This window comes from Eretmochelys imbricata, chromosome 1 (genome assembly GCF_965152235.1).
Source record: "Eretmochelys imbricata isolate rEreImb1 chromosome 1, rEreImb1.hap1, whole genome shotgun sequence".
NCBI lineage: Eukaryota > Metazoa > Chordata > Testudines > Cheloniidae > Eretmochelys > Eretmochelys imbricata.
Window position 1 is genome coordinate 101,995,206 of NC_135572.1, and position 14,088 is coordinate 102,009,293.

The window sequence follows — 14,088 nt, forward strand, 5'->3', positions numbered from 1 at the left end:
CCAGCCTCCTGCCAGATTCACAGATTGCATCAAAGAGGATTTTTCTCTTTTAATCACAGCTTTCAGAGCCTCCACTGCACAGCTAAATTCCGGACAAGAGAGTGATAGATGATATTTGGAGACACACCAAAACATAAATTTTGTTATGCAAAGCAATTGAAGGGCTAAACTTGTGTTTTTAATTTTTGTTTTTAAAATTTGTATCTGTTTTTAGGGGTTGTGTCAATTTAACATTTGTATTATTGATTTGTATTTATTGATTGTATTATGTGCAATGGCCTATGGCTAAGATGCTAAGTTAATAAACTAATATAATTAAGCCATCAGTACCATTCTTATGCACATCTCCTATTATAAATGAGACTGATCCCACCTTTTTCACCACATGGTGTATTGTACTGGATAGAGTGAGAATTATGTGACTGGCGTCTTAAAGACTTATTCAAATGGTTACGAGTATATGTCACCCTACAAGGGAGTGGCTGGACTGGTCAAGAAATATGGCTAATGGAGACTTTATTTGGTTCCAGTAGGACAGGCCTGTGGTTTTTTGGAGCCAAAATTCCTGGGGTCTATGCCTTCACATGACACATGTGTGCAGCATAGATAACACTGATGTTTGCATGTTTGTTACATTTGTAGCCCTGGTATACAGCCAAGATATCAATCCTATGAGCATCACCATACTAAAGTGCAATAAGTGTTGGGCAAAACCCGTCTGTTTAGGTATGTGTGGGATTTGTGCCCTTTGAGGTTTACTTTGAATTTTTAGTATACCTGAACTTGAACCCCTAAGTATTTGCCTTTCTGAATCAGGGAAGGCCAGCGGGTAGTCCCACTTCTCCCCTGTTTCATAGCAAGCATCTGCTGGGGATCATCCTGTCCCCATGCTAATTAAGCTAAGGAAGGAATGCTGAGGATGACTTATCTTTTGGAGGCAAACTGTCTTTTTTGTGCTTTTTTTTTTTACCCTAACCAAGAAAAAACACAAACATTCCTGCTGAATGTCCTTTTGGGGGTTTGGTTCATCTCAAACAAAAACCCCAAATGAAATTCAAAGGAGTAAGAAACTCCAAAAAACATAATTGGAAGAAAGCTCCAGTATTTACTGGAAACCCAGTGAAGCAAGATCAGCTGAGTGTCATACAGAGCTCACCTCCCTAGATTATCCCTGGCCTGGCACACTATGTTAGAAACATTTCTCTTTTCTTTTCGGTTCTTTTAATGCAGCATCTTATGGCTTTTTAATGTTTTTGTTAATTAATTGTTGGCACCCAGTGCCTAAGGCCGTTTACGCAAATAAATAAGCAGAGAAGGCAGAGGGTACAGGTATCAAAATGAAAACAAACAGAAGAGATGAAGCAGAAGAGATTCTATTTCCAGACATTTTAATACTTTGCTTGTTATCTGCATGTAAAAAATCATACGTCGATTAACCTCCTCCCACCCCATCTTCCAAAGAACATTCATTAAATATTGATACTGTTTCTTTTGCATTAATTAAAGCCTCTTATCTCAAACCCATCAGGGAGCCTTAAGAGATTGCTCTGTTAGAAGTATTCTTCCAGGAGATAGGCCTGACTGGGGAATTGTCTTTTAAGTGGGGTGTCCTAAACACTCTCCTCAGAATTTCCCTATTTAGATCATCCCATAGGAGAGTTTCTAAATCAGAAGTTCCTCATAGTTTGAGAACCTCTGCACTAGGGGCTGTGGATTACCACGGAGACGTTGATGGTGGTGGTTCACGGAAATAGGATAATCCGCCTAATTAGCATCTTATCAGAAATTACCTCACAAAGCTGGATGTTTGGAACCTGTCCTCCCAGCCACACACGACCTTTGGGAGGCTCACCAGGTAATGCAGTTGAATGATCAGGAAGATTAACACAGATACATAAAAGGCATCCATAGGCACTGTGCACTCTTTATTACTGAATATTATGCACAGGGCCCTTGTTGCCTGAAAAAGATAAAAATTAGACACAAATTTAACTCTAAAATCCTCCATTTTCCTCCCAACGGTTCTTTTTCTCTGCCACAAATATGCTTTGTTCCTCTCCTGGTTCACAGTAAATCACAGAAGATGGAACTGTGTCCCCTGAAATATTGTCATTAGAGCAGCCAGTACACTGCACTGCCATGCTACAAAGGCCCAACTTTGATTTGCATCCCGGGTTACTTGTTTCATAAACTGCAGGGCCTGGCTGTACTGAGGAAGTGTGAGAGTCCTAAAAAGAGAAGTGCCAGAACGTAGTTCTGGAACTCTCATTCCTACGTGATACTACCAGAAGTATCAGAATGCTCTCCAAAAGTGCCAGAGTGGCATTCCGGAGCATTCCAGTATGACATGAGCTTTTCTCAGTCTGCTTCACAGTGATCCCCTCGTTGAATGAGTAGCTTATGTCATGACCCTACAAAAGGACTCATGTTCCGTGCTCCTGTAAGAAGGTTAATGGCTTGGGTGAGGAGAGAGACAAAGCAGGAAAAGATGAGGAAGCTGTCATGGCTTTGGCAAGGACATGAAGGACCTCTCTCCTGTTTCCCTGTGCCATCATGGAGCTCTCTCTCTCCAAACTCAGACGTACAGTACTGAGCATAATATTGTACATTTCTTTCTTGGTGGAGAGAGGCCTTACCTTGTTGCAATAGTAACATGGACCCTTCTGCCATTTTGCTGGCCTGGGGGTTGTTTGGCTATCCAGCTAAATTAAGACCAGCTCTACAGCAGGAGCATTTTGACAGTATATATACCAGTATACTATACCAGCAAAGAGCTCCCAATGGGGATGCAGCTCATACCAGCAAAACTGTGCTTTTACCAGCACAGCGTCTTGCTGCCCTCCTGAGAGATCTAACCTATGCTGGCAAAAGTGCAGTTTTACTGTTATAATTACATTCAGACCTGGGGCTTTTGCTCACACAGCTATGTCAGTTAGAGCTCACTGCTCATCGTACCCCCAGCTGACATAGCTATGTCAGCAAAAGTTTAGATCTGGGTTAAATTTCACCCCTTTCAACAAACACGGACCGGGCCTTGCAGCAAAAGTCCAAACAAGAAATCTACCCTTTCCCAGGGTTCTTCCATCTCCAGTGGGCCCAGACTCTTCAGTTACATAATGATCCAAGCCCAAACGTAAACAAAAGTCCCCACAAATAATACCTGACCCAGTCTTCAGCCACTCTGGTCTCAGGCTCTCTGCAATGTTTACAATGAAGTTCCATACCAATGCAGTGGAGGGAGATGAGGAGGTAAAGGGGAGATTTTGACCAGCCTCTACTGTAGGTTGAGACCCTAAACGTACCCAAATGTACTATCCATCATTAAGGACCCCAGTTCCAAAATGCAAAGCAGACCAATTTCCCTTACCCTTGGTTTCTCCTTCCTTGCTGCTCAGCTCTGGAAAGGCTGCAGCAGTAAAAGCCACCATCCAAGAGCTGTCCTAGAAAGACCCAGCAGCAGATCATGCTCTCTAGGTCTCTCCCTCTTCCAAGGGATGAGAGCTCCCTGCACAGGGTGCCATGAAGTATATAACTCCTAGGTAGCCATATAGACAAGCCCAGAAGCTGGGGGTAAGAGGGTAATATTTGGGTTATGACTTACAGCTAGAGGCAAAAGAGAGGCATTATCCTCAAAGCTACTTCTTGACTCAGAGGTTTCACTCTTCATGAGGCAGGGTCTTCTTTTCAGCATCTCCAGGAGCTCAGCAAGCACCCGGAGGCTGGCACTTTTTTTGGCTCTGCCTAGGGCCTCCCAGAGGTGACTGACATGGCTGTGGATTCGAGAACACGGGAATATGTGATTTACAGGATCTCTTCACAGTCCCACTGCGCTAGTAAGCAGAGCTATGCCTGTGAGTGGAGGTCAGGGAAGGAACTGGACCTTAGTTCTGGAGTAGCACTGTTGGGAGCTGAGGCATAAGTTTAGTAAGTGGGATCATGTAGTCTTCAGTAGAAAGAATTGCTGTCCTTCAAAAGGGCGTGGAGGAACACCCTCAGAGCAGAAAGCACTCTGGGTCTGCATCATAGCAGAGTTTACAGGGATTATCAGACTTTTGCTGCTCTATTTGGTTTTCTTGTTTTTAATTACAAACACTATTTTACATATAAGAGAGTCATTGGGATTAACTCTATTGTATTCAGCATCCTGTTCCTCCTATCTCTCCATCTATGGGGAAGTGGATTGAGATGAGATTCCATCCCTGTCCTCACTCAGTTTTGGAACCATGAAGGAGAGCAGTGCAGCAATTTTACCTGTCACATGGGAGTGAGAGTCTCAGTAGGGCTGAGACTACTTCTCTTGTGTGCTTTTCAGCTAGTAAACACACAGCCCCCATAGCTGCCTGTCTGGCACTGGCCTCCTGGGTAGCCTGCAGGTGGAAATAAATAATATCCATGATCTCTGGCACCTGTAAAGAAATAATAAAACTGATTTAGAGACTGTTTCTTCTGTGGTTTCATTCCCCTTCCAGTTTATGTCTGAATGTAGCAATTATGAGTGTCTGGGTGGGACTGATTCACGGTGCTACAGAATACTCCCTGCTGAAAAACAAACAAAGCAACTCCAGGGATCAGAACTAAAGGCCTTATGCCACAAGGTGATGAGAATATCCTGTGCACCCTCAACTTCCATCAGTTTCAACAGGAATTGAGGGCACTAAGCATTTTGCAAGATTAGGCCCTGATAGATAGACAAACAAAGGGCATATATGGGAAGATTTGCTAATCCAGTTCATCGCGTGTCACCATTGTAATTGCTGGGCTTCTGAGTAATCCTGATCTCATGTGACAATTTACATAATGATTGCCCAATGACCATTTATAATTAGCAAAAGTTGAATCTTTAAGGGTTTAGATACTTGTATCAGATACGCATCCAAAATGTGGACACTCATTCAAACTATCTGAACCTCCTGTGTCTGCAAAACTGGATTTAAGAGCTTGAACATTGGGTTCCTTACAGGATTTCTGATAGTTCCTGCCTCTGTTGAGTCTGGAAATACTATGAATGTGGTTTTTCTTGCATTATTTTGGCTTCTAGTCCCATCCAGATCTAGAAAATGCAAAGATGCAGTGAAACTGAAAAACAGTGAAAAGAAATAAAAGTCAAGCAAACTATCTCAATTCCCTAAAAATGCTTCATTTAAGGTTTGGACGATCAATTTGCTGACCCCAATTTACAACTGATATTTCAGATGCATTTTCCTGTTTTGTAGACTATTATTTTATACAAACAGGACACAAATACTCATAGAAAGACATAGGAAGGATTTGCTCATCTATCTTTTAAGCAGGGACTGCACAGTCCTTGAGGAAAGAGTTTGGATTATCTTTTAAAAAAGATGATTCTGAGCCTGTGCTCCAGGCTTCAAACTTGTAAAGAGAAAGACAACTCAGAGACTCTAAAGAATGCAGATTCCATCTTCTAGATCCAGAAAAGATCATTCTAACTTTCCCAACCTCTTACCTTTTCCTTCATATTGTGCCTGTGCTCTTTCAGGACTGAGGTCAACATTACTGCAGCTGCCTGAGCATTGGTTTTCACTGTGTCTCTCAGACCAGCCACAGCTACAAGGATCTGGCTGGTAACCATAGCCAGGGGATCAGATTCCTCATAGATCTGATGGAAACAGGGAAAAGTCTTTTGTAAATAAAAACATAAGAATGGCCATATTAGGTCAGACCAATGGTTCATCTAGCCCAGTATTCTGTCTTCTGACAGAGGGCAATGCCGGATGCGTCAATGGGAATGAACAGAACAGGGCAATCATCAAGTGATCCATCCCCTGTTGTCCAGTCCCAGCTTCTGGCAGTTAGAGGCTTATGGACACCCAGAGCATGGGGTTGCATCCTTGACCATATCAGCTAATAGCCATTGATGGTCCTATCCTCCACAAATTTATCCAATGCTTTTCTAAACCCAGTTATATTTTTGGCCTTCATAACATCTCCTGGCAACGAGTTCCCTGGGTTGAGTGTGCACTGTCTGAAGAGGTACTTCCTTATGTTTGTTTTAAACCTCCTGCCTATTAATTTCTTAATTAATTCCCCTGGTTCTTGTGATATGTGAAGGGGTAAATAACACTTCCTTATTCACTTTCTCTTCACCAGTCATGATTTTATAGACCTCTATCATATCCCCCCTTAGTCATCTCTTTTCCAAGCTGACTAGTCCCAGTCATTTTAATCTCGCCTCAGATGGAAGCTGTTCTAATTCTAATAATTTTTGTTGCCCTTCTCTATATTTTTTCAATTTCTAATCCATCTTTTTTGAGATGGGGTGACCAGAACTGTATTCAGTGTTCAAGGTATGGGTGTACCATGGATTTAGTAGTGGCATTTACTATCTTATCTCTCTCTCTCCTAATAGTTCCTAACATTCTGTTAGCTTTTTTGACTGCCACTGAACAAGAGCAGATGTTTTCAGAGAACTATCCACAAAGACTCCAAGATCTCTTTCTTGAGGGAAACAGCTATTTTAGACCCCATCATTATGAATGTATAGTTGCGATTATGTTTTCCAAAGTGCATTACTTTGCATCTATCAACACTGAATTTCATCTGCCAGTTTGTTACTCAGTCACTTGGCATTGTGAGATCCCTTTGTAAATCTTTGCAATCTGCTTTGGACTTAACTGTTTTGAGTAATTTTGTATCATCTGTAAACTTTGCCACCTCACTGTTTACCTCTTTTTCCAGATCATTTATTAATATGTTCAACAGCACTGATCCCACTACAGATCCCTGGGGAAACCACTATTTACCTCTCTCCATTCTGAAAAGTGACCATTTATTCCTATCCTTTGTTTCCTGTCTTTTAACTTTTACTGATCCATGAGAGGCTTCCCTCTTATTCCATAGCTCCTTACTTTGTTTATAAGCCTTGGTAGGGAACCTTGTCAAAGGCTTTCTGAAAGTCCAAATACACTATATCCATTGGATCACTCCTGTCCCCATATTTGTTGACCCCCTCAAAGAATTCTAATAGACTGGTGAGGCATGATTTCCTTTTATAAAAGCCATGCTGACTCTTCCCCAACAAATCATGTTCATTTAACTGTCTGATAATTCTGTTCTTTACTATAGTTTCAACCAATTTGTCTGATGCTGAAATTAGGCTTACCAGCCTGTAATTGCCAGGATTGCCTAAGGAGCCCTTTTAAAAAATTGGAGTACTTGTGGCACCTTAGAGACTAACCAATTTATTTGAGCAAATAAATTGGTTAGTCTCTAAGGTGCCACAAGTACTCCTTTTCTTTTTGCGAATACAGACTAACACGGCTGTTACTCTGAAACCTTTAAAAAATTGGTGTCACATTAGCTTTCCTCCAGTCATCTGGTACAGAAGCTGATTTAAGTGATAGGTTACATGTCACAGTTAGTAGTTCTGCGGTTTCATATTTGAGTTCCTTCAGATGACAGACATCACCTTTATGCAAAGGACTGATACTACCAGGAGTCTAGTTAAAGCCCTGAGTTGGAAAGGAAGTTTCCTTCCTGGTGTCAGATGAGTTATAAAATCTCACAGCAGGCTTGCTTAATCTTTAATATCATATTTATAGAATGGCTTGAACTGTATGAGATAGGTGTACAAAAAGAAGGCCCAGAGCATGCAGGATAAGTGTGTGGAGGGAGAATGGGCTAGTAGCATGCATATGAGGGCCAGAAACGTGCAGGAATAGATGTGTGAAGATAAGGGCCAGAGCATGCAGGGAAATGTGTGCATAGAGAGAACCTTGTTGTATGTAGGGTTAAGTGGGCAGAGAAAGATCCTGGAGTGAGCAGAGAGTTGACCAGGAGCATACAAACAAGATGCTCTGAGCGTGTGGGAATAAACAGGCCAAGCAAAGGCGTGGGGCATGCAGAGAGAGGGCCAGAGCATGAGAGGCAAAGAAGCAGGGGTGAAAGGGGCAAGGTCTTGGGCGGAAGGGGCGGGGCTCGGGTCAGCCTCCCCTGCCAGCCCATCCGCACTGCCTGGCCTGCGCTGCCCGGGGCTCCAGCAGTGATTTAAAAGGGCCCCGGGCTCTAGCTGCTGTTGCGGTAGCGGCGGCCGCAGCTGGGAGCTCCAGGCCCTTTTAAATTCTAGTCCCGGGGCAGCTGCCCCTTTTACCCCCACTGATCAGCGGCCCGTTAAAGCGCTGCCACAGCAGCACTTTAAGGAGGGTCCTTTGCCGTGGCAGTGCTTTAACATCTGCTGCATACAGCTGGTACCGGCTTCTTACCGGTACGCTGTATCAGCCCGTACCGGCCCACTTTTACCCTGCAAAGAAGCCATGATTTGCATAATAAATGGTGAATGTTTGTACCTCACATTTGCTCTTCTCTTCGTGCTGTGGGGAGACATCTGTATTAAAATCGAGATATGTCTTTGTGCTTTTCCCTTGTGCACTGATATTCTCTTTTTCCTCCTCCTGCTGTAGGGTGATGCTCTCTGCCTCCTCCATTATAATCCTGGGCTCTGGCTCTATTTCACCAGTTAGACCTTTCTCCTGCACCACTGTGCATCTGATTTTCCTTTTCAGCACACAGCGTCTCTCCTTCCCATGAGCAATGTGCTGAGATGTTTCAGAAGTTGCCTGCTGCTGTTGGTTCACAGTGTTTGCCTCATTCCCCACGCGCAGCTGTATATTTTCATCTAAGAAGATGATCTCTGGCTCTCTGGTGGGAACCTTCTCCAGCTCCAAATAGATAATATAGGTTGTTTTGATGAATTTTTTTCTAGCTAACGCCATCCTACAAGCAAGACAGAAAGAAAATCCACCCATTTTTATTCCTTCCACAGAGAGACAGTGTGGTCTAGTGAAAACGGTATGAGACTGAGAGCCAGAAGCTCCTTTTTCTAATTCTAGCTCTGCCACTGTCTAACTATGTGTAGCCTTCGGTGCATACTTTTGGCCAGAATTTCCAAACTTGGGTGCCGTTGACTTCAATGGAAATTGTGGATACTCAGCATCTCTGATAATCAATGTAGGAACACAGGAAATGCCAGATTGGATCATACCTAGGGTCCAATTACTTAGTATCCTGTCTCCGACAGTGGTCAGCACCAGCTGCTTAAGAGGAAGGTGCAAAAACCCTGTAGTAGGTAGATGTGGGGTAGTCTGGCCTCCACATTATGCCTCATCCGAATCTCTAATAGTTAGAGATGGGTTTAAACTCAGCAAGGTTTTCTATCCCTTCCAGCATTTTTATCATCAATTATGATAACTTCAGGCATTCAAATTTGAAATGTTGGCCCTAAATTATTGATGCCTCAGTTTCCTGTTTGTAAAATGGAGATAAGAATTCTTATCTACTTATCATGCAGGGCTGTTAATTAATGTTTTTTATCTATGTGATAAATTTAAACCTTTCTCTTTATGTTAGTAACCTACATTTCTACCAGCAGGTATACTTTGGTCATGAGAATGTCTTTGTTTTCAAATATTAATTTATATTAATTAAAAGTTGATATACCAAGACAATCTTTGCCTAAAAATATTTCCTATTTGTTTCAAATTCAAAGCGACACACTGACTAACATGCTGTGGAGATAAGATTGCACAGACTTTCCAAAAATATTAGAAGCCGCCATTAATGATTAACATTTTATTTTGCTTTGGAACAGTTGAGCTCACATATGGTACCTCATTTTGGCACTGGAAGCATCTAACAGCCATTTCTTCATCCAGACAAGGCCTAGAGTTTCAGTAATTCAAATTCTCACTTCACTAATCATGTAGTTCAAAACTCTAAGCTTAAAATTTAATGTTTTTTAATTGCCATTCCCAGGGGACAACACTGTCTGCTCAAATAGTGGATATGTTCAGGTGAAGAATTTTCCCAGTTATGTCCCCTGTAAGAATTTTACTTCAAATACTATGTCCCAGCCAGGAAACTGAGAGCTACCTCACAAAATCTGGCATTCAAAAAAGTCTTAGCCTGGGGAAGGCTGGCTGCTGCTGGCAAACAACCTTGAGGATGGCATCAACCTGGTAAATATCACCTGGAAGCTACAGCACTGGGGGGAAGCAGCCAAGTGAAAACTGCATGAGTGATGGTGCATCGAAGCAGATGATATCAGATTAGATTGGACTGGAATAATAGAGAGTTAGGGAGAGTAAAAACCATCAATCTGTATTGGGTAACAGTGCAGGGCTCCAATGTCAGGGCACAATGGACAGGAATGTCACTCATAGGTAGTGTGGTTACCAAGTAAACACCTTTTTGTTTTAAAATTAAATGAAAAAACATTGTGAAACCAGCGCCACAATGTGATCCTGCAACCTACTATTATCAGTGTGGTATGTATCCCCACTCTGTGTGCAGTCCACAAAGGATATGAGTCTGTTATTGTTGCCAGCTACGGGACTCAGTCCTTTAGCTGAAGCAGTATCTCTTAGCTTAGCTTTTAGCTCTGTGCAATACTCACTCACAACCAAGATGGTGGCCATCATGCCACAAAAGGCACGGAGAGCAACCTGGAAAAGGCCAGGCACACCCTGAATGATATTCACAAGCTGACAGTAATTTCCACCCAGAGAACAGCAGGGCAAATGATGGCTCATGGGATCAACAGAGGAAATGCCATATGGGGATGCAGAATGTGTGTAGAAGCATCTGGGTGAATGGAAACATCCACTTATATGTCTGAGATGATGGGATGCTGAGTAATACTGTGTGTCTCCAGTTTGATTTCTGCAGTCAGGAAAGCAGCATCTGCCTTAGTGGAAGTAAAGCAATCACTGCAGGCTAGGCTAGGGAAGGATCTCATTCCTGGTTAAGGGGCAGGAGCAGGATGCACAATGGACTCACTTACGTCACAAGGATTATGGTTACTATAGCAATGGCCAGGTGATTGTTACTGAAGGTGTGACATTCTCCTCAGGGCACCCAGAAGCATAACCCACCACGTTACCTCTCTACCTCAGAGAGAGAGCCCTTTGCTGGAGCTTAAACAATAATACAAGTGTGTGCTGGGGGAGTGAGAGAGAGAGAGACAGAGTGTGTGTGTGTGTGTTTGTGTGTGAGGGAAAGACAGAGTGTGTGTCGGGGCAGTGTGAGAGACAGCGTGCTGTCACTTTAAGCTCAGCACTCACCAGTCTGAACGTTTGTTCAATCTGGCAGCAGCGGCCAGCAGCTCCCACTTGTGGACCCAGAGACAGCAGCACAGGTCCCAGTCTCCCAACCCCAGATCAGCAGAGACCAGCTGCACAGGTCGGGGGATGTTGATACCGCAACATCAGCCCCCCATTGCCCAGCAGACAGGAGGGGCCCAGGATCAGCGTGGCCAGGGGCAGCTCTAAGCAGAGGGAGGGGGCAGGAGCAGGGGTGCCAGCATGGGGGGGCGGGGGTCAGGGGGCCATGGTCCCATCACTTTTAAAAGTAGGAGGGCTATGCTGTAAGGGCGAGTGATGTGGGCGGAGAGGAGTAATCAGGGGGCGGGGTCTTGGGGGGAAAGGCCATGCAAGGGTGGGGACTCATGGGGGAGGGACGGCGTGAGGGCAGGGGCGCAGGGGGAACAGGCAATTGTGCCCCCCCCACTTTTTAGGGAGGAGCAGGAGCAGCAATGGCTGCAGATGGCCGAAGAGCAGTGGTGGGAGGAGGGACAGGACACGCCTGCTCCGGAGGCACCCCTCAGCAAGGCGCACCCTGGGTGGTCGCCTAGCCTGTTCACCGGTAAGGCTGGCCCTGATTACATATTTTAAAGCATAATATCAGTAAATATCCATAATTCCTCATGGAGTATTAATACCATTAATAATAATGTATTAATATTAATAATTAATACATTTCACAATGAGATTAGTCACCAGGTTTCATAAAAGACCTTACTCAATCCACTTTTATAGTACAATAATATTACATAGAATCAGTTGATTTCATTTTTTTATTCTTTGGAGTTTGTATCCCCTGTTCTCCCCTGGGATGTCTGGTCTCTGATTGTCACAGTGGGGCTCTTGGCTCAGGCTCTGATTCTGCTCCCATTGAAGTCATTGGCACAGCTCATGGTGCAGGACGAGGCCACACATAAGGTTAAAACTGATTTTCCTGTTACTGACTTTCTCACTCTTAGAGGAGTTATTATTTCCCCATATGTAATTTTCTGGGACCTCGGAATTCAGGGAGGACTTTGGTGGACTAAAATACTGAGCTACACAATGAGTGACAGCTCAAATACAGACGCAAGAAACTGAAACGTTTTTCTTGAAAACTCAGGGAGCTTAATCTGAGAACTGTTCACTCAATAATTTAGGGAAAAAGCTAGTGAATAACTTAAACGTTTTAGGGAAGCCATCCCTGATTCTGAATCAGTCAGTGTAGCTATCTTCTTTTATTCTTTAGCCTGTACACCCTTCAGGCAGGGATTGACTCTATTCTGTGTTTGTACACAGAACCCATGATAATGGGGCCCAAGGTCTGATCGGGCATCATCATCATCAAATTTTGTACCAATCAGTATAAGATCATAATGACATTCCGAAAAGAGAAAAAAGGGCATGTTTGCTGATGCCTGAGATGACTTACCTGTCCGGATGCAAGAAAGAAGCAAGGAGAGAAGATACACTGTCTGAGACTGATAATTTGGCCAAATTTAGGCCAATTTTCATGTGGACATCCTCAGGTTTATTCCTTGAACAAAGGTGACCCCCTCTACCAATTTGAAGTCCTTGGTCCAAGTATGAACATGGAAGAGCTGCCCAATGAAACAGTTTTACAAGAATTTTTAAGATGGGTAAAACAATGTACTTTTTCTGAATTTCACCTGAGAATCATTTCAGCTGAAATTTTCCAAAAAGAATTCAGCCTTCGCAGACACAGAGCAGGGAAAATTTTAGCCCAACTGGTTAAAGTTTGGCGGAGTTACAAGCAACTGAAAACAGGCTGTTATGGAAAGTGTTGGACAACTTTAATTGTAGGCTTCACTATAGTGTGTGCTTTTTTTTAAGCTCAGAAGCCATTTTTTTTCAATAAACAGAAATATCCTTGAATAAAGCCAACAGCATGATTTCTTAAAAATACAGGAAAAAAAACTTTGCAAGCTCAACCTAGATTTGTCCAATAACAATTCACAAGGCTTGGAGAAAGCACAAAATACACAAGATTTGTCTTCCCCCCCCGCCATGGGCAGCACTCTCCTTTTGGAGTCATTAATGAACCAAAACCCAGCATGGTTGTAGGGAATGGTCTGTTGCATGAAATGCCATCTTTTGAATTAAATGTAAAACCAAAGTTTAACCACTTGTGCTCATTACAGAATCCAAGTCACTTTTTATAAGAGACTGTGTGCTAGCTTTGGTGTTCTGGCCAAATCCAAATTTCACTAGGTACATATTTCCTACTTAAAGAAATTTCAATTCTTTCCCCCTTTCATGTCCTAATTTTATATGTAATGCTGCTGCACACTGTTACTCAGCTCATAGATTTCCCCCCAAGAGTTGGCTACACTTCAGGGCAGGTGAAATTACTTCTGTACTGTAGATGTAAAATTGAAAAGCATTTTCGGATACTTCAATATATAAGTGGAATAACATAAATATTATGGAAAGGATGAAGCATAATTGTAGGATTTGTTCAACAATCCTTGACAGATATGAATCTGAGTGGGTGTACATGAAACATTTCAAATAGTACCTTAATATTTTGCCTGTTTGAAAAATACTGCCATCATAATTGTACCTGTAGACATCAGCGCTATAAATAGAGTGAGACAAAAGAAAATGAGATGTGAATGTGAATTTATAATAATGTTTTGTATAAAGTCCCTGTCATTAGCATCCATCTGGACAGAGCTGATTAATTCTCTTAGCACAGGTGCAGACTTCACCAGGCAGGGGATGTAAAGATGAAAGGATATTTGACGGTAGAGAACTCAGGAAGTTGAACCATCAGTGGAATTAGTACATGAACACTGACAAGCTGTAGATTGCCCTAATTTTCTATTATTTAACTTGTTATTGGTACCTCATGAAACTTCACTGTATGAATGGTTCAAAAATATGTTATTTTCAATGAGAACGTATCTTTTTACTTCAAATTCCTTTCTAGAGATCCTCTTTGGGTGGCACAACTACACCCGGCCCCATGCTGTGGGCTTGGCTCTATCCCCAA